The sequence below is a fragment of the Macaca mulatta genome, chromosome 11 (genome assembly GCF_049350105.2).
Source record: "Macaca mulatta isolate MMU2019108-1 chromosome 11, T2T-MMU8v2.0, whole genome shotgun sequence".
Lineage (NCBI taxonomy): Eukaryota > Metazoa > Chordata > Mammalia > Primates > Cercopithecidae > Macaca > Macaca mulatta.
In genome coordinates, this window is record NC_133416.1 from 124,752,678 (window position 1) to 124,772,892 (window position 20,215).

General features: G+C 45.8%; 1 protein-coding gene and 1 long non-coding RNA gene across 4 annotated transcripts in view; one reads left to right on the plus strand and one right to left on the minus strand.

Moving 5' to 3' along the window:
* Positions 1–20,215, minus strand: part of KSR2 (kinase suppressor of ras 2) — a 508,355-nt gene that overhangs the window by 22,257 nt on the left and 465,883 nt on the right. The window contains exon 15 of one of the 3 annotated variants that reach the window (XR_013401510.1): positions 4,534–5,198. The exons of the other annotated variants lie outside the window; for them this stretch is intronic. The gene's annotated coding sequence lies outside the window, so the exon portion shown is untranslated. Of the gene's footprint in view, positions 1–4,533; positions 5,199–20,215 lie in introns of those variants that run through there. 3 annotated transcript variants of the gene reach the window in all.
* On the plus strand, positions 1,563–18,269 carry LOC114670968 (uncharacterized). Its single transcript, XR_003720828.2, has 2 exons — positions 1,563–1,680; positions 18,108–18,269. It is a non-coding gene; the product is annotated as an uncharacterized LOC114670968 (long non-coding RNA).

Sequence of the window (20,215 nt, forward strand, 5' to 3'; positions counted from 1 at the left end):
TGGCCATTCACACCAGCTGCATGCACTTGCCAGGAGTCAGTGTGTGAGGACAGTGATGAAAGACCAGTAAAGTGGTGGCTGATGTGTATTAAGTATCATCAGCAAACGATGCAGTCAATTGTTTGGACGGGGATGTGTAAACACCAGTAATACCACCCCCAAACCAGACGCCTGTCTAGCTAAAGAGTTTTTCTAACTATTTTCAGCCTCATTGAGTTCATTTCCAGGACCAGTAGTTTAAGATGAATGACAGGATGAAAAAGGACATTATGCAGTGAAAGTAACACCTTCTCATTTAGTCGCCTGTATGCTCATCCGTCCCGTTCCTCTGCAGTGAGTCCAATTCCCAGCAGGCACAGAGCAGGCACCCACAAGCCATCACTGAATGAATGGATTCTAGATTCATCATAGCACTCCCAGCCCCTAGCACTGTGACTGGCTCAGAGTATGCAATGTGGGCCAAAAGAAGAAAGAACATCACTGTGAAAATTAATTTTCCATCTCCATCAAAATCACTGTTTGAATCTTCCTCTTTTAACCTACGACGTTATTGCTAAAATACTCCTGGCATTGTGTTCATCCATTTGGTATTTACTGAGCCCTTGTCGTGTACTGGGCTTTGCTGAGATTGTATGTCCTGTGATTGAAGCAAGAACGCTGGTATCAGAGGGATCGCAGTTAGAATCCCAGCTGTGCTCCTTACTTACTGTCTTGAGATGGGTTACCTCACCTCTCTGGGCCTCAGTTTCCTCATCGACCAAAGGAAACTAATAATACTTAACCCTGTAGTTGAGTATGAGGATTGAATGAAATACAGAGTTGGAAACAGGCCTTGGCATCCAGTGGGAAGTATAGCACAGTGGTTAGGAGCATGGGGACTTAGAGTAGGACTAAGGGGTTAGAATCCTGATCTGTCATTTAGTGGCTGTGTGACCTTGGGTGGGTGCATTAACCTCTCTGAGCTTCAGTTTTATTATCTACAAAATGGGGCCAACAGCTCCTGCCTTTCTGAGTTGTCAGGAGAATCCCATGAAACCAGGCATGTAAAGGTATAGGCACCTCTCTATGCCTAGTACATTTCATGGTAACTCTCCATGAGATCACTGGCTATTGTAAGAAGTTGTAAGTGATTAACAAAATAGTAAACAGACACACATACACTTGTGCAAATATATATAAGTGATATATCTACATACATATCACACTGTTTATCTGTCCACCCATCCGTATACTCTTCTAAAATGCTACTGATAGCCACCTATGATCTTTAACATTTTTTTCTTCATCTGCTTAAGGTGAAGTCCCCAGGTAGCTGACTCACAGAAAGTCTGATTCACGTGTCCGAGGAGGTCACCCAGCCAGCTGGCAGGAGGCAGCCCAGAATGAGTCAGGGCTGGCCCCGCATCCCCTAGGTTGCTGTCCCAGGCAGGGTGTTTGCTGTGGCTGCTGGAGCAGAGGTGGAGGAAGAGTGGGCAGAGCAGCCAATTACTCCATGTTGACATTTCAATATTTGAGACCGTGGGCGGATTCCCTCCCCTGGATACTTTGTTCCTGAACAGCCACCTACACTCATCACAGGCCAAAGCCCAGAAATCACCCTCCCCACTGCAGACCAAAGGGCAAATCACCGCCAACAAGGCTCCAAGACTCCCCGGAGTGTCCTGCTCAGGGTAACTGCAGGTAAGTCTCAAGCTTCAGATTTCCACCCCTTGTCTTCTTTCCCTCCTTACGTCATCTTTCCCTTCAGCAGCTACTGGTCTTTGCTTCTCTCACTCCCATATGACCTCAGGAGCTTCTGGAGAAACCACTGCACCAGTTTGGCACAGCTACTCAGGTGAAATATACATACAAATAATAACCTGATATGGTTTGGCTGTGTCCCCACCCAAATCTCACCTTGAATTGTAATAATTCCCACGTGTCAAGATCAGGGCCAGGTGGAGATAATTGAATTATGGGGGCAGTTTTCCCCATACTGTTCTCCTGGTGTTGAATAAGTCTTATGAGATCTGATGGTTTTATACAGGGGAGTTCCCCTGCACAAGCACCCTTGTCTGCTGCCGTGTAAGACATGCCTTTGTTTCTCCTTTGCCTTCCACCATAATTGTAAGGCCTCCCCAGCCATGTGGAACTGTGAGTCCATAAAACCTCTTTCCTTTATAAATTACCCAGTCTCTGGTAGGTCTTTATTAGCAGCATGAAAACAGACTAATACAAATCTACAACCAGCAATTCTTCCTCTAAGTAAGTACCCAACAGATATGAATTCTCATATTCACTCCTACACATGCACTAGAATGTTAACAGCAACCTGTCTGTTGGAATCCCAAACTAGGACCAACCAGCAATGGATTGAATGTTTGTGTCCCCAAATCTGTATGTTGAAATCCTCATCCCAGTGTGATGGTATTAGGAGGTGGGGCTTTGGAAGATAATTAAGTCATGAGGGCGGAGCCTCATGAATGGGATTAGTGCTCTTTTAAAAGGGACTCCAGCCAGTTCTCTTACTCTTTCCCTGCCATATGAGGATACAAGGAGAAGTCAACAGTCTGGAAGACGGCCCTCCCCAGAATCTGCCCATGCTAGCACTGGATTGTTGACTTTTCAGCCTTTGGAACTGTGAGAAATAAATTTCTGTTGTTTCTTTCTTTCCTTTTTTTTTCTTTATTTTTGAGATAGAGTCTCCCTCTGTCATCCAGGCTGGAGTGCGGTGGCACAATCTTGGCTCACTGCAACCTCTGCCTCCTGGGTTCAAGTGATTCTCCTGCCTCAGCCTCCTGAGTAGCTGGGATTACAGGCACAATTTCTGTTGCATTTAAGCCATCCAGTCTGCAGTACTTTGTCATGGTAGTCCAAACTAAGACGCAACCCAAATGTTCGTCAACAGAAAAGTGCATAAAATATGATATATACATATAACAAAATATGTTCATGCTGCACTATATAAAAATAACCAAACTACTGCTAACTGCAAAAAGCATGGATAAAGCTCACCAACATAATGTTGAGTGAAGGAAGCCTGACACCCAAGACTACTCCATTTATATGAAGTGCATAAGTAAATGAAACTGACCTAGGTGCTGGAAGTCAGCACAGTGATGGCCCTTGTGTGTGTGTGTAGCAGGCGGTGGTGCTGGAAGGAGCATTATTAGGGGGCTGGGGGAAGGCAGTGTTCTGTGTTTTGATTTGGGTGCTGGTTACATGGATACACTTAGTGGAAACTCACGGGGCTGTTCTTTTATGATCTGGATACTTTTGCAGGTATGTTATCCTTCCAAAACATGTTTTAAAAAGTCATAGCCTGGGCAACACGGCAAGACCCCAATTCTACGAAGGATACACAAAAAAACTAGCCGTGTGAAGTGGCACATGCCTGTAGTCCCAGCTATTTGGAAGGCTGAGGAGGGAGGATCTCTTGAGTCCAGGAGGCAGAGGTTGCAGTGCATGGTGATTGCACCACCACAATCCAGCTTGGGTGACAGAGTGAGACCCTGTCTCAAAAAAAAAAAAAAAAAAGAAAAGAAAAAAAAAAGAGTAAGCAGGGAAAGAATTAACAATTAATATAATTAGCATATGGTGTTGAAATCTGTAAAAAATGTAAAGCAGCACTGATACCCAAGGTATCCTTTTCTAAAGCCTTTACACAGTGAAGAGTATTTGCAGATGGGCAATGTCTACAGAGGAATTTGGGGCTCCAGGCCTGGCTGTGCCCACCTGGGTGTTTATCAAGAGCTAAGCTGGAGATAAGTTGAAGATGAAAGCTGAGCTTTAAAGATGAGCAGGCATCAGGCAGATGTCCAGGATGACTGAGGCTAGGATGGTCCCGGCAAGTCAGTTCAAGTGTCCACAGCAACTACTCTGAGCTTGGAATTCCTCATGACTAATAATGGTGGCCTAAAAGCCACTCGCAGTGTGGGATGTGGGGAAAGGAAGGGAGAAGAGGATGAAAGTTTACTGAGCATGTGCTTGGGACCTATATCACTTCCATGATTCCTTCTAGCAAGGCTGCAACCCCTATATATAATAGCAAACCCTATTATATCTATTTTATGGGTGAGGATATGGACACCCAGAGGCCCAGCTTGTGGATGCATAGCCTTGATGGGAACCCACTCCCAATCTTCTTCCTGTCTTCTCCTCCACTGTGTGGGTGCCCAGTTATCAGACATGATTCTTGAACCATTAATCAGGTATCACAGCTAAGGGAACAGAGGAGCACAAACTGAGTCCAAATCCTGACTCCAGCATTTACTACTTGCTGGGTGACCTTCAGATGTGACTTCAACCTCAGTTTCCATGTCTGTAAAATGGGTCCAGCAGAAACAATACAGGCTGACATGTCCTGGGCACATTCTATGTGCCAGGCAGTCTAAGGATAAGAGCCTTACAAAGTGGGTATTCTTGCTGTTTCTCATTGATTCCAAATATGCACATTTCTAAAATCAGAATGTGTCCTGCAATCATTGACAGAGCATAGTTTCATTGGCACTGTATTTCTTTCTTTGTAGCACGTAAAATAAATGGTGACTATTCTTTTCTTTGGAATGGGGTCTCACTATGTTGTCCAGGCTGGTCTCAAACTCCTGGGCTGAAGTGATCCTCCTGCCTCGGTCTCCCAAAGTGCTGGGATTACAGGCATGAGCCACTGCACCCAGCCTAAATGGTGAATATTCTAATTGAAGGTCTCTTCAATGGTTCAATGAAGCATGGTATCAATCTCATTTTATAGATGACAAACTTGAGGCTCAGGGGTTAAGTAGAGCTGGGATGATTTTAATTTAATGTATAAAAGTTGTATATATTTATTGTGTACTACATGGTGTTTTGATATATGTATATATGTGGAATGGCTAAATGAAGCTATTTCATTTATGCATTATCTCACATTTTTTTGTGTGTGGTGAGAACACTTAAAATCTACTCCCTCAGCAATTTTCAAGCATATAACATATTGTTATTGATTATAATAACCATGATGTTCGATAGATCTCTTGGCTTGTTCCTCCTGTCTAAATGAAGTTCTGTGTCCTTTGATCAAAGTCTCTCCACTCCCCACACTCCCCAGCCTCTGGTAACCACCATTCTACTCAATTTCTATGACTGACTGTTTTAGACTCCACATATAAGTGAGATCATGTGATATTTGTCTTTTAATTTATGTATTTATTTTGAGACGGAGTCTCACTCTGTCACCCAGGCTGAAGTGCAGTGGCGCCATCTCAGCTCACTGCAACCTCCGCCTCCTGGGTCCAAGTAATTCTCTTGTCTCAGCCTCCTGAGTAACTGGGATTATAGGTGCCTACAATCACACCCAGCTAATTTTTGTATTTTTAGTGGAGATGGGGTTTCACCATGTTGACCAGGCTGGTCTTGAACTCCTGACCTCAGGTGATCCCCCCCATCTCGGCCTCCCAAAGTGCTGGGATTACAGGCCTGAGCCACCACACCCGGCCGTTATTTGTCTTTTTATGCCTGCCTTATTTAACTTAGCATAATGTCTTCCAGGTTCATTCATGTTGTCACACATGATAGGATTTCCTTCTTTTTTTAAGGCTGAATAACATTCCATTGCATTTATATGCCACATTTTCTTGATCCATTCATCTGTTGATGGATTCGGGTTGATTCCATATCTTGGCTATTGTGAAGAGGGTTACAATGAACCAGGGAGCACAGATCTCTCTTCGACATGCTGATTTCCATTCCTTTGGATAAATACCCAGTCGTGGAATTGCAGGAACTGGGGTTTTAATGCAGGCCACCTGGATCTGGAGGCTATGTTCTTAAAACCCGTCTTTTGCTTCTTAGCAACTTTCTCTGAGTCTCTGGCATGTCATAAGCCCTCAGAAAGTGGTAGCTGTAATGTCACTATCCCCATCGCCTATGGCAACGAAGATTAATGAGGACTGCTGGTAGTACAGTCCATCTGGAGGTCAGTAGAAAGTGTTTTAGTGGCTCAATAGTGTATTTAGTACCTCTCTAGCTTCTAGTACACACACACACACGCACCTCTCGGTATCTCTCTACACCAAAAATCATCTTTCTCCAAGAAGAGGGGCAAGGCCTGGGAATTCCCCATCTTATCTGCAGGTACCCCACCTCTCCCAGCCTGGCCTCAGGCAGTACCCACAAGGCTGCCCTTTGAGCCCCTATCTCAGGTGACACAGAGAGCCTTTGGCTAAGATGGCACTGTGGGTACGAGATGTTTATTATAAACCAACCTAAAAGGGGCTTGTCAGAAACAATGAGATAAAACCATCTAGAAGGTTTGTCTCTGAGGGCCTCTGTCCAGACTGGCTCATTCTGCCAAAACAGTGGCTGGGACAGAAGCCTGGATGCCTGTGGCAGCCATGTCCTTTCCCTCCTCCAAACGCCTCACCACCAAGCCCAGGCACCTGGGCCAGGTGTGAACAGTGGGGAGCAGGGGCTTTTCTGGGAGCAGCCACCTCTGAGGACTGACACCCTGGTTCCCAGACCAGCTCTGTCACCCCAAGCCCCCATGGCCTTGGGGCACACGCATCTCATGGGGGCACAGGCTCTGCCTCTATAACCAGGAGTGTGGTGAACTGAATAATGGCTCCAAAGATGTCCACATCCTAATCCCTGGAACTGGTGAAAATTTACCCTACATGGCAAAGGGGACTTTGCAGATGTTATTGAGTCATACTCTTGAGATAGACAGATTAGCCAGGCGGGCCAGATGGATGTCACAAAGGTCTTCAAATGCAAAGGGGGAGACAAAAGAGAGAGGCAAAAGGAGATCTGATAGAAGAGGGAGCTGGATGGATGTGATGGGGGAGAAGGACTCAACCCACCATCACTGACACTGAAGATAGAGGAGGGGGCAACAAGCCGAGGAATGCAGGCAGCCTCTAAAAAGCTGGAAAAGGCAAGAAAACGGATTCTCCCCTAGAATCTCTAGAAGGAGCATAGCCCTGCCAACATCCTGATTTTAGCTCCATGAGACCCACTTTGGACTTCTGACTTTCAGAACCATGTTCTCGTTGTTTGTTGTTTGAAGCCACTAAGACAGTGGGGCAGTAAGTGCTGCATCGTGAGCAGGTGTGAGGTTGAGATGAAAGCACACAAGTGCTTCGTCCAGTGTCCAGCTACAGCGTCTACTCCTTCACCAGCTGCTTGTATTATCACTAATAATATTACCATGAATATTATTGCTAATAAGATTTTTCTTCCTGAATGATGACAACGGTTCCTCACTGTCTCTCTGGCTTCCCCAATTCATTCTCCATCCGGTACTATGAGCAACTGCTTCAAAACGCAAAACTGATCCGGTCACTCCACTGCTACAATGACTCCACAGTCCTCTCTGGATAGACACCAGAGTCTCCCAGTGCCTGGAGGTCCCATGTAGTCTGGCTCCTACACACCGTTTTCCCTCTTCTCATATGACTCTCCCTGTCATTCACGGAGTTCCAATCACACCAGCCCACCTCCGAACCTTTGCCTCTGCCATTTCCTTGGCCTGCAATGCTTTTCCCACTTGCCTCAAAAGCCTCCCATGGCCTCTCCAACTAGGTCACTCCCTCCAGTAGGTCCCTGAAGCACTGTGGACTCTACCTTTGTAACACCTGTTGTAGTTGTAATTGAACAGGTGTTGCCTGGAGCCTATGATGATGAACTGTCTCCCCACTGCAAACTGTAAGCCCTAAGAGGGCAGTTATATGGTTTGACTGTGTCCCTACCCAAATCTCAACTTGAATTGTATCTCCCAGAATTCCCATGTGTTGTGGGAGGGACCCAGGGGGAGGTAATTGAGTCATGGGGGCGAGTCTTTCCTGTGCTGTTCTAGTGATAGTGAATAAGTCTCATGAGATCCGATGGGTTTATGAGGGGTTTCTGCTTTTGCTTCTTCCTCATTTTCTCTTGCCGCTGCCATGTGAGACGTGTCTTTCGCCTCCTGCCATGATTCTGAGGCCTCCCCAGTCATGGGAAACAGTAAGTCCAATTAAACCTCTTTTTCTTCCCAGTCTTGGGTAGGTCTTTGTCAGCAGGGTGAAAATGGACTAATACGGGCAGGGACTGGGTTTATCTAGTTAATGTTACACATGTTATAATGTTAATGCTGAACACACGAATGAATGAATGAATGAATGAATGGATGCAGTGCCCTAGGCTGCTTCCCACGGCCAGAACTTTCCTTCCAGTATTCCAGGGAATGAGATCCCCACCATGGTGTGACAACCAACAAAACATAACAGCTTCTTTGGGGGCCCGCACCTGTGGTCTCCTTTGCCACAGTCCTCACCACTCTGTAATGTACCACACCTGGTCTACTTCCTACATTTATAGCACCTACCTAGATCCTGTAGGCGTTTAAGCACTAGGCCAATGGTTAACAAACTTGAGCAGGCACTAGAATCTCCTGGGGAGCTTTGTTAAAACAAAGGTGGCCCTACTCCAGCCACCTTTAACCTGCGATGGAGTTTCTGATGTGCATTTCTAACAAGTTTCCAGATAATGCAGATGCTGGGGGTCCAGGGAACCCCACTTTGAGAACCACTGCTCAAGCCCACTCTCCTTTTATGGAGGCCCAGAGGTCATCTGTTAAGTTCAAAATCCACTACATGGGTGCCAGAACGGTCCTGGCACCGTGTTCTAGGTGCAGAAGATATGTACGCACCACTGACCTAGTCCTTAATCCCACAAGCTGAAGGTCCAGTGGAGAAGAAAGGCGGTAAACAATAAGATAAAAGCAGATAAATAAGACTTCAGAGAGGTACAAGTGCTGTAAAGAGAATGCAGAGACTTATTGGATAGAGAGTAGATGGAGTTGGGGGCATCTTTAGCCACGGAAAGCCACTCTGGGGAGGTCATCTTTCTTCTGAGAGCTGAATGAAGAAAAAAGCCAGGCATGTGGAAATCTGGGGAGAGAACTCCAAGCTGGGGAAACCAGCCAGTGCAAAGGCCCTGAGGTAGGACAATGTGTGGCATGCTTGAGTAACATGGCAAAGGCCATCTGGCTGGAATCCAGAGTGTCTCCCAGTGGTAGCTCTCTACAGGTGTTTACCTTCCAAATAAAATACACAGAGAGCTGGGTGCAAATAGTCCGTGGTGCTGCCTGACTTGAGCTCACAAGGCAGTTGGTTTCAAAATCAGCTGTTATTTTAAAAAATACTCGAGCTGTCAGAGGGATTTACAACCCCTCTGCGGCCCCCTCCCTTTCAAGCATTCCCCACTTCTCACAACTCAAATCCCACTTAATTGTCCCATGCTCTTCCCCCCTCCCTTGAGCAAATAAATCACATTCCAAGTGACAGGTCGCGCACTCCATCAAATTCCAGCCTCCGGCAATCTCTAACTTCCAAGTTGCTCATGAATCTAACGCTCAAGATATTAAACCTTGGGACTCTGGGGCTTTATAATAAAAAATGCCAGGTTAGCTTCCTATAAAAATGGGACATGCCAGAAAGCAAGTGAGAAATGCCAGCTGTCTGCCACCTGCTTAACTCAACGTGTGTCCAGGAAATGAAGAGTTATAGAGTTCCATTAAGTAAGGGGCTGGCTGGGGAAGGCTCACATCCTAGCCAGACAAGAAAGATGACAATGGCCTGCCAGGCATCAGAATATGCAAAGACAGAGCCTAGTTGCCCATGAGGGCACTGAGCTTTTGTTAATGCAGGCCCTCCCTCCCCTCCTCCAGCCTCTGATATTGCTGCAAGGCTCAGAGAAGTGGGGAGGGAAATTCATATAAATACAAGTGGGCAGATCTTGAATGATTGCAAGGTGAAGAATACTGAATCAGATGTGCAGCCCTACCCTTAGGAGATGCTGAGAAAATATGATGCAGCATTGGGGAAGAGCATGTCTCAGGGTATCTTTGGACAGTGTCGACAACAGCGGGTCCCAGGCTGGACCCCACAATGTGACAGGAGGTAGAGGAATGCCAGGTTACCATTTCCCTGCAGTTCTTCCTGGAGTGACCTGGAGGCTCACACTTCCCAGTTGGCGTCCTGTGGGGTGGGAATACTCCCTCCCTATGAAGCCTAGACCGGAGAGGGCAGAAGGTCACCCAGATGCCCAGCAGCTTGGTGTCATACGGTCTGGGGCAGAAGGGATGGCCCCTAACGGGCAGAACCCCACATCTCAGTCTTTGAAGAGCCCAGAGCAGCCAGACTCTGACCTTTTGTTTGTTTGTTTGTTTTTTGTTTGTTTGTTTTTTTGGAGACACAGTCTCCCTCTGTCGCCCAGGTTGGAGTGCAGTGATGCAATCTCGGCTCACTGCAACCTCTGCCTTCCAGGTTCAAGCAATTCTCCTACCTCGGCCTAGAAGCGTAGACTCTCTTTCTGTCTTGCTAAATTCTTCCCCCCATAACTGAATCTGATTTTGCTAAGTCAAGAGATCAGAGGCGGCCGGGCGCGGTGGCTCACGCCTGTAATCCCAGCACTTTGGGAGGCCGAGGTGGGCGGGATCACAAGGTCAAGAGATGGAGACCATCCTGGCCAACATGGTGAAACCCTGTCTCTACTAAAAATACAAAAATTAGCCAGGTGTGGTTGTGTGTACCTGTAGTCCTAGCTACTCAGAAGGCCGAGGGAGGAGAATTGCTTGAACCTGGAAGGCAGAGGTTGCAGTGAGCCGAGATTACATCACTGCACTCCAACCTGGGCGACAGAGGGAGACTGTGTCTCCAAAAAAACAAACAAACAAAAAACAAACAAACAAACAAACAAAAGGTCAGAGTCTGGCTGCTCTGGGCTCTTCAAAGACTGAGATGTGGGGTTCTGCCCGTTAGGGGACATCCCTTCTGCCCCAGACCGTATGACACCAAGCTGTTGGGCATCTGGGTGACCTTCTGCCCTCTCCGGTCTAGGCTTCATAGGGAGGGAGTATTCCCACCCCACAGGACGCCAACTGGGAAGTGTGAGCCTCCAAGTCACTCCAGGAAGAACTGCAGGGAAATGGTAACCTGGCATTCCTCTACCTCCTGTCACATTGTGGGGTCCAGCCTGGGACCCGCTGTTGTCGACACTGTCCAAAGATACCCTGAGACATGCTCTTCCCCAATGCTGCATCATATTTTCTCAGCATCTCCTAAGGGTAGGGCTGCACATCTGATTCAGTATTCTTCACCTTGCAATCATTCAAGATCTGCCCACTTGTATTTATATGAATTTGCCAGATCAGCCAACTCCTATTTATCACTTAATAGCTTTTATTAAATGTACTGCCCTTGGGGGAAAAAAATCAGTGTATTTTAAAGAGATACTTTCTGTCATTACCGTCTATCATTGCCAGATGGAAAGCTAGAATCCCTAACCCCAGGTACAGAGTAAAAATAAATACAATGAAAACAAACATACATTCAAAAACAAAGTGAAATCTCGTTTGGCACTGTGGTCTGCCAACGGCCCTAAGGTTGGGGGCTCCTCTTTTTGTAAAAAAACAAAACAACAAAAGTAGTTTAGCAAGTTAGAGTTAGAAAGGTGTCGCGTCCTAGCACTGAACAGACACGTTCTCTTTTCTTTTTTTCTTTTCTTTTTGAGACGGAGTCTCGCTCTGTCTCCCAGGCTGCAGTGCAGCGGCACAATCTCAGCTCACTGAAACCTCCACCTCCTGGGTTCAAGCGACTCTCCTGCCTCAGCCTCCCAAGTACCTGGGATTACAGGCATGTATCACCATGCCTGGCTAATGTTTGTGTTTTTAGTGGAGACAAGGTTTCACCATGTTGGCCAGGCTGGTCTCGAACTCCTGACCTCAGGTGATCCACCTGCCTTGGCCTCCGGAAGTGCTGGGATTATAGGCATGAACCACTGTGCCAGGCCAACGACATTTGCCTTATTGTCACAATGATGGTGTGTGCAGGTGACAAGAAGGACTGACTGCTTGAATGAGCCGACATTCTCATGAGACAATATGCAAATAAAATAATAATAATAAATGCAAATTATAATTAGGGCAATAGAGAAACAAACTAGGTGCTAGGTGCTTCCATTAATAGGATCACTGGGGTAGGTATCTCAGGAGAGGCAGCAGGGCCCCCCTTCCCACCACCCTGTGTCGTTTCAAGGCAAAGACTCTGCATTAACTTGTGACAACTTCTAGCCTGATACTCCTTATCAAATCCCTCCACGCAGGGCAGCATCGTCCTGTTTAGGATGATGACCATCTTTAGAGGGCCTACCAGGATGCCAGGCACAGAGGCGAAAGCTTTCTGGGCAGCACCTCGTTATATGCTCCTTATAACTCTCTAAAGTGGGTACAGACCAGGAGACTGGGACAGTAAGTCAGCCTAGTTAGGAGCATACACTTCAGAATCAGAACCACCTGAGACAATCTGCCACTTTCTGGCTACGTGATTTTGGGCAAGTTACCTAAAACCTTTGGAACTCACAGTGCTTTGTAACCTCTGAGGTGGGGACGTACAGTCTGAACCGAATTCATATTCCAAGGGGCTCCGCCTTGCTTTGGAGATTCCCTAGCTGTTATTTTTTGAGGACAGGAAATAAGCATCTTGCCACTTCCGTCTTTTGCACAGGTGCGTGTGATCTTTATGTCCAATTTTAATACACACTACTCAGCAGTACTTGCAGGTTAAATGAGATAAGATGATGGTCTCCGCTGATGGAGTTTTCTCCTGCAAGGGACTGCCCTGAGAAATTCTCATACCATCTCCCCTAGTAGGAGAGACACAATTTATAAATGAAGAAATCCATGCGCAGGAAGGTAAAAATTACCTGCGCCAGGGTCCCCCAGTGAGTAGGCAACAGGGTCAGGATTTGAGTTCAGGACTCAAACCTTCACCTCTTTTCAGGATTTCATAAGATCCCCGGGAAAAGATGACTTAGCAGAGCAGGTGACTCCGGAGATGCAGAGAGCCTGACCTCTGAACCCTCATTTGCTCATTGAGCTCAGCTAAGACTACCCCACTCCAACTGTAGGCCTTTCCTTCCACCCTCCAAATTCAGGGCAGGGCCATGTTAGTCCTTATCATGCATTTGCTGCTTTTGTTTGGGAATTCCCAGCTGCTACCCAGAGACAAGCAAAGCAGGCTGCAGGTGGCTAGAGCTAGAAGGTCTCCAAGCTGCTGGATGCATCCTTGTCCACACTGGCCCAGGGGAGGGGCCGAGGAACTGCTCTTGGAATGAGTGCATGGATAAACAGAGGAATGAATGACTCCTCTCCTCTGTTTTCTTGGGGATATGCGTCCGGCGTCCCCTGTAGCTGGGGAGGGCTATGTTTCATGCCAAGTGATACAATTTGGCTGTGTCCCCATCCAAACCTCATCTTGAATTGCAGCTCCCATAATCCCCATGTATTGTGGGAGGGACCCAGTGGGAGATCATTGAATCGTGGGGGCAGGTCTTTCCTGTGCCATTCTCGTGTTAGTGAATAAGTCTCACAAGATCCGACGGCTTTATAAAGGGGAATTTCCCTCCGCAAGTTCTCTTCTCTTGTCTGCCGCCATGTGAGATGCGTCTTTCACCTTCTGCCATGATTGTGAGGCCTCCCCAGCCATGTGGAACTGTGAGTCCATTAAACTTCTTTCTTTTGTAATTGCCTAGTCTCAGGTATCCTTCATCAGCAGTGTGAAAACGGACTAATACACCAAGATATGCTTTTACCTGCTGTCTTAACACATGAAATAGACCACGAGCCTAGCCCAGATCAAATTGGTAATGAACTTTGAGCCTCTTCCATGAGCAAGGTACCACAGGGGCAAAAAGACCAAATAGACCCCTGGTCCTTCGCTCTAGGGCTAGACATCAAAGGATATCAACACACTGAGTTCTTTTTGTTGACTCACCAGAACCACACTTAGGTTTCAACTCAACAGTAGCCTGAATTACTGTTTTAAAAACTGTACACATATATCACCTAATTCATATGCATTAAAAATCCAGGGAGAGGATAGCCCCCAGGGTGTTAGCAGAGCTCTCTCTGGCTACTGGGATTAGGAGGTTTTATAAGGTTTTTTTTTTTCCCTTGCTGCTTATCTTTCTTTCCTAATTTTTCCTCCAACAAATGCATGTTCCTTTTGTAAACTGAGAAGAAAAGGAAGAAATGAAAACACGTCTGACTTCTGACTAGAGTAAAACCAGACGTATATGTTTGTTCTGTAGACAGTTTGGAAAATATTGAGCCGGTGGGGAACTGAAATGAGAAAGTGGAGTCTGAACCAAATTCATACTCCAAGTAGCTCAGCCTTGCTCTAGAGACTTCATGGTGGTTACTCTTTGAGGACTGGAAGCATTTTTGCACCTTCTGTCTTTTCAACAAGGTTTAGCCCACTCTGGTCCTCTTTGGAAGTGGGCACACAACAAATGCTTGGTGATTGCTGAAAAACCTAATAACACTCTTGGCCCAGGAAAGTTCGGTCCCTAATGAGGAAGACAGAGTTTACTGCTCAATTTTTTTTTTTCTTTCTAATAACTGTGTAGCTGGTAAGAGAAAAAAGGGCAGGTAGATGCGTGGTAGGCATAACCTCCACCTCAAATGGCTGTGTTCTTTCCACCCATGGGCCCCACAGCCCAAGAGGGCACAGGAAGGGAGGCTGAGGACACTGGGAGGAGGGCCTGTGTAAGGCAGTCAGCCAGGGTGACATGTGGGGGGCACTGCTCCCTTCTGCCATTGAGGCTGAGTCAACCTTGGACCTGTGGGTCAGGTCTGATCCTTGGTGAAGGGAGATGGAAAGATAAGGAGAAGGAGATGGAGATGGAGGTAAGAGGAAGAGGAGGCTGGGAAGGTATCTGAGCATGGAAACTACCTGGCCATGGTGTAAGACAACACATGTAGAAGAGAGAACAGGCATAGAAATGTTTTGAACTCAGGTTGTAGTCTAACGTTAGGAATTACTGGATCTGCTACTTTCATGGGGGAGATGGAGAAACCGGATTGCAGAAGGGGGATGGAATTTCCCAAGGTTGTGTTTTGAGTGACACAGCCTGGCTGCAACCCAGCTTTGTCTGAAGCTAAACCCAATGCTTGTAGACACAGAGCTATGCTGCCTTCTCAGAATAATAATGGCATTTGTGAACCTCCCCGTGAGGACTCTGCTGAAGGTTTTACATAAATTATCTCCATAGGTTGTAGTCCTAACCTAACCCCATGAGGCAGGTGTTATTCCTATCCAACAGATGAGGAAACTGAGACTCAAAGAGTTCAGGTCATTTGCCAAGGTCATATAGCTAAGATATATGAGGCAGAACTGGTATTCTACCTCAGTCTATTTGATACTAGGGTCTTAACCACTAAGCTACATGGCCTCTTTGGAAGTGGAAGGAACAAAGGCTGAGGAACAAGGGAATCGAAGTTTTCCAAGCTCCTGAGACAAGCCTTGTACTCATTCCACCCACACAAGAGCCCTGAGGGGGAACTTTTCATCCTCCCATCCCTCCAATGAGGAAGTAGTGGCTCAAGAGGATGAATGACTTGCCCAGTAATCTTCTGTGCCAGGACATGCAGCAGGAGCTGGGTCCAGTTTGCCCAAAGCCACTGGGCCTTCCACTGCTTCCCCCTTTTCTGAGAAGGCTTCCAGCACTGGGCCATCCCAGCACATGCCCAACTAGCCCACTATTCAGACTGCTGCAGGTCAAGGGTTTGCAGAGTATAGAATTTGCAAAAGTGAAGATACTGAGACTTGCTAGAACCAGGATTCTGAGACGGGAGTTGCAAACTATGGCCCACGGACCAGATGTAGCCCAAAGCCTGTTTTTTGCATGACCCATTAGCTAAGAATAATTTGATACTCCTTTAAATGGTTGAAAATTTTCAAAAGAAGAGTAGTATCTTGTGCCATGTGAAAATTATATGAAATTCAAATGTCAGTGTTTACAGTAAAGTCTGATTGGAAGACAGCCATACCTTTGTTTGCAAATTGTCTATAGATGCTTTCATGTTAAAATAGCCGAGTTAAGGAGTTGTAACAAAGACCATATGGCAAAGCTGAAAATATTTACTATCTAGCCCTTTACAGAAAAGGTTTGCTGACCCCTGCTCTAAGAAATCACGGTGGAGCCAATAGAAATTGGGCTACTTAAACTAGAAGGGCTTTCTTCAATTTCAGCCATTCTCCTCTGCATTGGGGTGTGGTTAAGGTCAAATGGATTTTCCATTCATTCAGTTGCTCACTCAGTCAACCATTTATGCTTCTATGCATGTGCTGAGCTAACACTTCCAGAGCCCTGCCAGGCACTGTGCCAGGTGTGGGGATACTGAGTCTGGTGAGCAGGCACACATTACTTGAGAAAGTGCCGGCAAGTGTCATAGGTCCAGGGACAAGGTTCTGCTTAGGATTGAGTTGGGCTAAAGAGGGAGAAGGAACTTGAACTCAGGCCAGTGCAGATGCAGCCAAATAAGGGAGTTTATCTGCAAGCCTGTGTTATGCAAGGTGGAGACAGACTGAACTACCCGCTGCCACCCATCAGGGAGAGGCGTGCCCCAGCCACACAATCACTCAAACGTGGAAGCATATGTCAAGTCCATGTTTTCTGCCTCTTCCTTTCCCTAACTCTCAGCCCATACTCCTATATCACACCCTCACAGAGCCTTCCCAGGCAGCACCTGGACATTAAATTAGCTGGACAAATGTTCACCCAAGTGAGACAAATCCAAAATTGCTTTAGAATGCCGTTCTTACAGACCACTGACTTCAAAACGGCCATCGGGAGAAAATGACCTGACCCACTGTCACCACATAGGGAATCACTGTAACTGAATCAAAAGCCACAAGTGTGACCTATGTCTGCGCACACAGGTATGCACATGGGCATTCTTGTTTCTGAGTGCAAGTGTATGTCTGCCTCTGTGACTATATGCACACATGAACACATGCAAAGACATGTCAATGTATGCATGTGCATGACTGTAGGTGCAAGTGTGTGCACATATGTATGTGCATTCACATGTGTAGGGGTCTTTGCATTTATGTGTACATCTATGTCTATGTATCTATATGTTTTTTTGTGACCTGACTTGGGGACAGCAATATGGGTACCATCATGCCAACTGCAGAACTGACCTTTCTCATCCCTCAGAAAGCACTCTGGGTCTGCATTTTCCCTGGACTCTGAAATGCTCCAACAAGAAAACCAATTCTTTGTCTAAAACTGGAACTTCAGGTTGCCTAGGGGTGGGGGAAGTTGGGAGGAGGGTAGTGGGGAATGACTGGTAATGGGTATCAAATCGATTCTGTTTTTTGAGGAAAGAAAATGTTCTAAAATTAGATTTTGGTGATAGTGGCACAATTTTGTTAACATACTAAAAACTGTGTGTACACTTTGAGTAAACTTTAGGGTATATACATTATATATCAATAAAGTTGTTTTAAAAAAGAAAAAAACAAATGGAAGTTTACAAAAATCCCAACTCACTTCTTCCTGTTGCTTTTGCTGAGGAGCCCTGAGCTGGGCAATGGGTAAAAATAAAACACCCTGATTTCACAGCTTTGTCAACCAGGGAAGGAATTTCCTCCAGTTTCAACAACCCATGCCTCTGCTGGCCTGACAGCAAAGAACATTTCTGTGCTTTGCCCTTGAAGCTTTGTAAATAGAACTTGAAGGACCTACGAGATTTGAGGAGGCCTCGGGGTGGGGTGGGGGGGCAAGATACTGGGGTGGACATTGAGAGGAAAACAAACTACCATTTCACTATCCCAAGAGGAATGGAGAAAAATTGAAGCCAGGGGAGTGTGCTGGCAGGAATCATTTCTTTTAGAAGGAGGAACAGAAATGAGAGTGGAGAGGGGAGAGAACTTATTAGGGGAGACAGTAGCACCTAGAGGTTAGGAGCTTGGAATTTGAAGTCAGAGCCAGGTTTCAGGCCCAGTCTTGATACTCTTTACCTATAAGCTTTTGGGAAAGTTGCTTAAAATCAATGCAGGTAGACAGACCAGAATCTATGTCATAGGTCTGGAAGGGTTAAATTAGAAGATCCATGTGGCAGAGACAACACCAGTGTTCATCAGATCTTGCTCCATGTTGCTCCTAGGCACTCGGGAGACTACGCTTTTCAATCTCTTTGCAGTTATGTTGCATATGTGACTGACCCTGGCCAATGAAAAGTAGGATGTTTTTATTGGCCTGGTTGGGGTATTTTAAAGTGCATTGCTCAATTCCCACTTTCTTTTCTTGTGCCACCCATGACCAAGGAGGCTCCAGGATGATATGCAGACCCACTAGATCAGAACAGCCTGAATCCCTGAGTGACTGCATGGAAGACAGCTGCCCTGGAGGATTGCCCAACCTATAGCCAACTTTACAGGAGTGAGAAATAAATGTTCTGAGTATTGAGAAATAAATGTTTACAGAGATTTTAGGGTTGTTTGTCATTGCAGTATAAGCCTCTCCCATCCTACCTAAAAGGACATGCAAAGAGGTTGGATCATTAAAAGCACTCAGTAAATATTGACAATTATGGCTGATTGGTGGGCCCCAAAATACAAAGTGAGTGAGGCCATGAGAAGAGAAGAGAGACAGGGACAATAGCAAAATCAACAAAAATAAGATACTGTAGCTAGGATCAAACTTCCACAATAAACATCACTATTTTGGGAAACCAAACTCTGGGATGGGAGTTGTATTTTCCTTTGTGTTGAAAAAACATAGTTCTTTTCCAAACACCCACAAACACTTACCTCTATTTGTACATAAATGGCCAGCACAATGATTTTAAAAACCAACAGGCAAATGGGAATCTGTGCTTGGTGAGATTCAATTTCATGTTTTTGTTAACAGCTTTCTCCTACTTCTCACAGAAAGCAAACCACTCTAGGGACGTGACCTCACCTCTCAATCATTTAAAAACAGAAAATAAATGTCCAGAGAGATTAAAAACATAGGTTCTGTGCCCCAAAACGTCATGTGACAATGTTGCATCTTCATGGGAAAGATGAAAACTCCATGTAATCCTATTACGATTATTTCCATTAGCCACCAAGCCTCACCTTGGTAATCTGTTTCAATTGAAAGTCCTGTCATTCCCCAAAACCCAATTTAGAAGGTGCAGGGACAAAATATAAGTTTGTGCCAATTTCTCAAAGATGGGCAAAAATCATCACTTGAGCTCATTTGGGATTCTTTTTTCCCTTAATCTCTTAACTCTAGGGCACTAAAAGAATTCTTTCCCAATGTTCACCTAGGTAATCTTGTCCTCTCAGGCCTCCTTAAATTCCATAGGAACTCTAGCTTCTATCTGTGAAGTTTTGAGGGTGAAGATATGGGGATCTTAATAAGCAAATGCTCAGCTGCCTGGATATCCAAGGTTCCTGTGCTTTTGGATGCTCTGGGAAAGTTAGTAGGAGGGGGTGACTGGAACTGGTGCCACAGTGTATACAAAAATAGTCAGGATCAGCCAGACTGTTCATACAGCCCAGCACCAGAATATTTTTAAAAAATCTTTGTTAAAATTTCAATAGCTTCGGTGGCTCACGCCTGTAATCCCAGCACTTTGGGAGGCCGAGGCGGGCGGATCACAAGGTCAGGAGATCGAGACCACGGTGAAACCCCGTCTCTACTAAAAAAAAAATTACAAAAAATTAGCCGGGCGCGGTTGTGGGCGCCTGTAGTCCCAGCTACTCGGGAGGCTGAGGCAGGAGAATGGCGTGAACCCGGGAGGCGGAGCTTGCAGTGAGCCGAGATCACGCCACTGCACTCCAGCCTGGGCTGGGCGACAGAGCGAGACTCCGTCTCAAAAAAAAAAAAAAAATTTCAATAGCTTTTGAGGTACAAGTGGTTTTTGGTTACATGGATGTATTATACAGTGACAAATTCTGAGATTTTAGTGTACCTGTCATCTGAATAGTGTATGTTGTACCCAATATGTAGTTTTTTATCCCACACTCCCCCCTCCCATTTTCCCCCTTCTGAGTCTCCAAAGTCCATTATATCACTGTATGCCTTTGCATATTCATAGCTTAGCTCCCACTTATAAGTGAGAACAAATGGTATTTGGTTTTCCATTCCTGAGTTACTTAATAATGGCCTCCAGCTTCATCCAAGTTGCTACAAAAGACATCATTTAGTTCATTTTTATGGATGAGTAGTATTCCATAGTGTATATATACTACATTTTCTTTATTCACTCATTGGTCAATGGACCAGAATCCTGACTTTGTGTCAGTCCTTATGCAGTCCTCTCACCAATGTGGAAGCTATCACATCATGTTGACCACACTGAAGGTGGGTGGGGAATAGCTGGTCCCATTGTCCCTCAAGGAAAAAGGTTTAACTCAAACCCAAGAGGCAGAACATGGTGGAT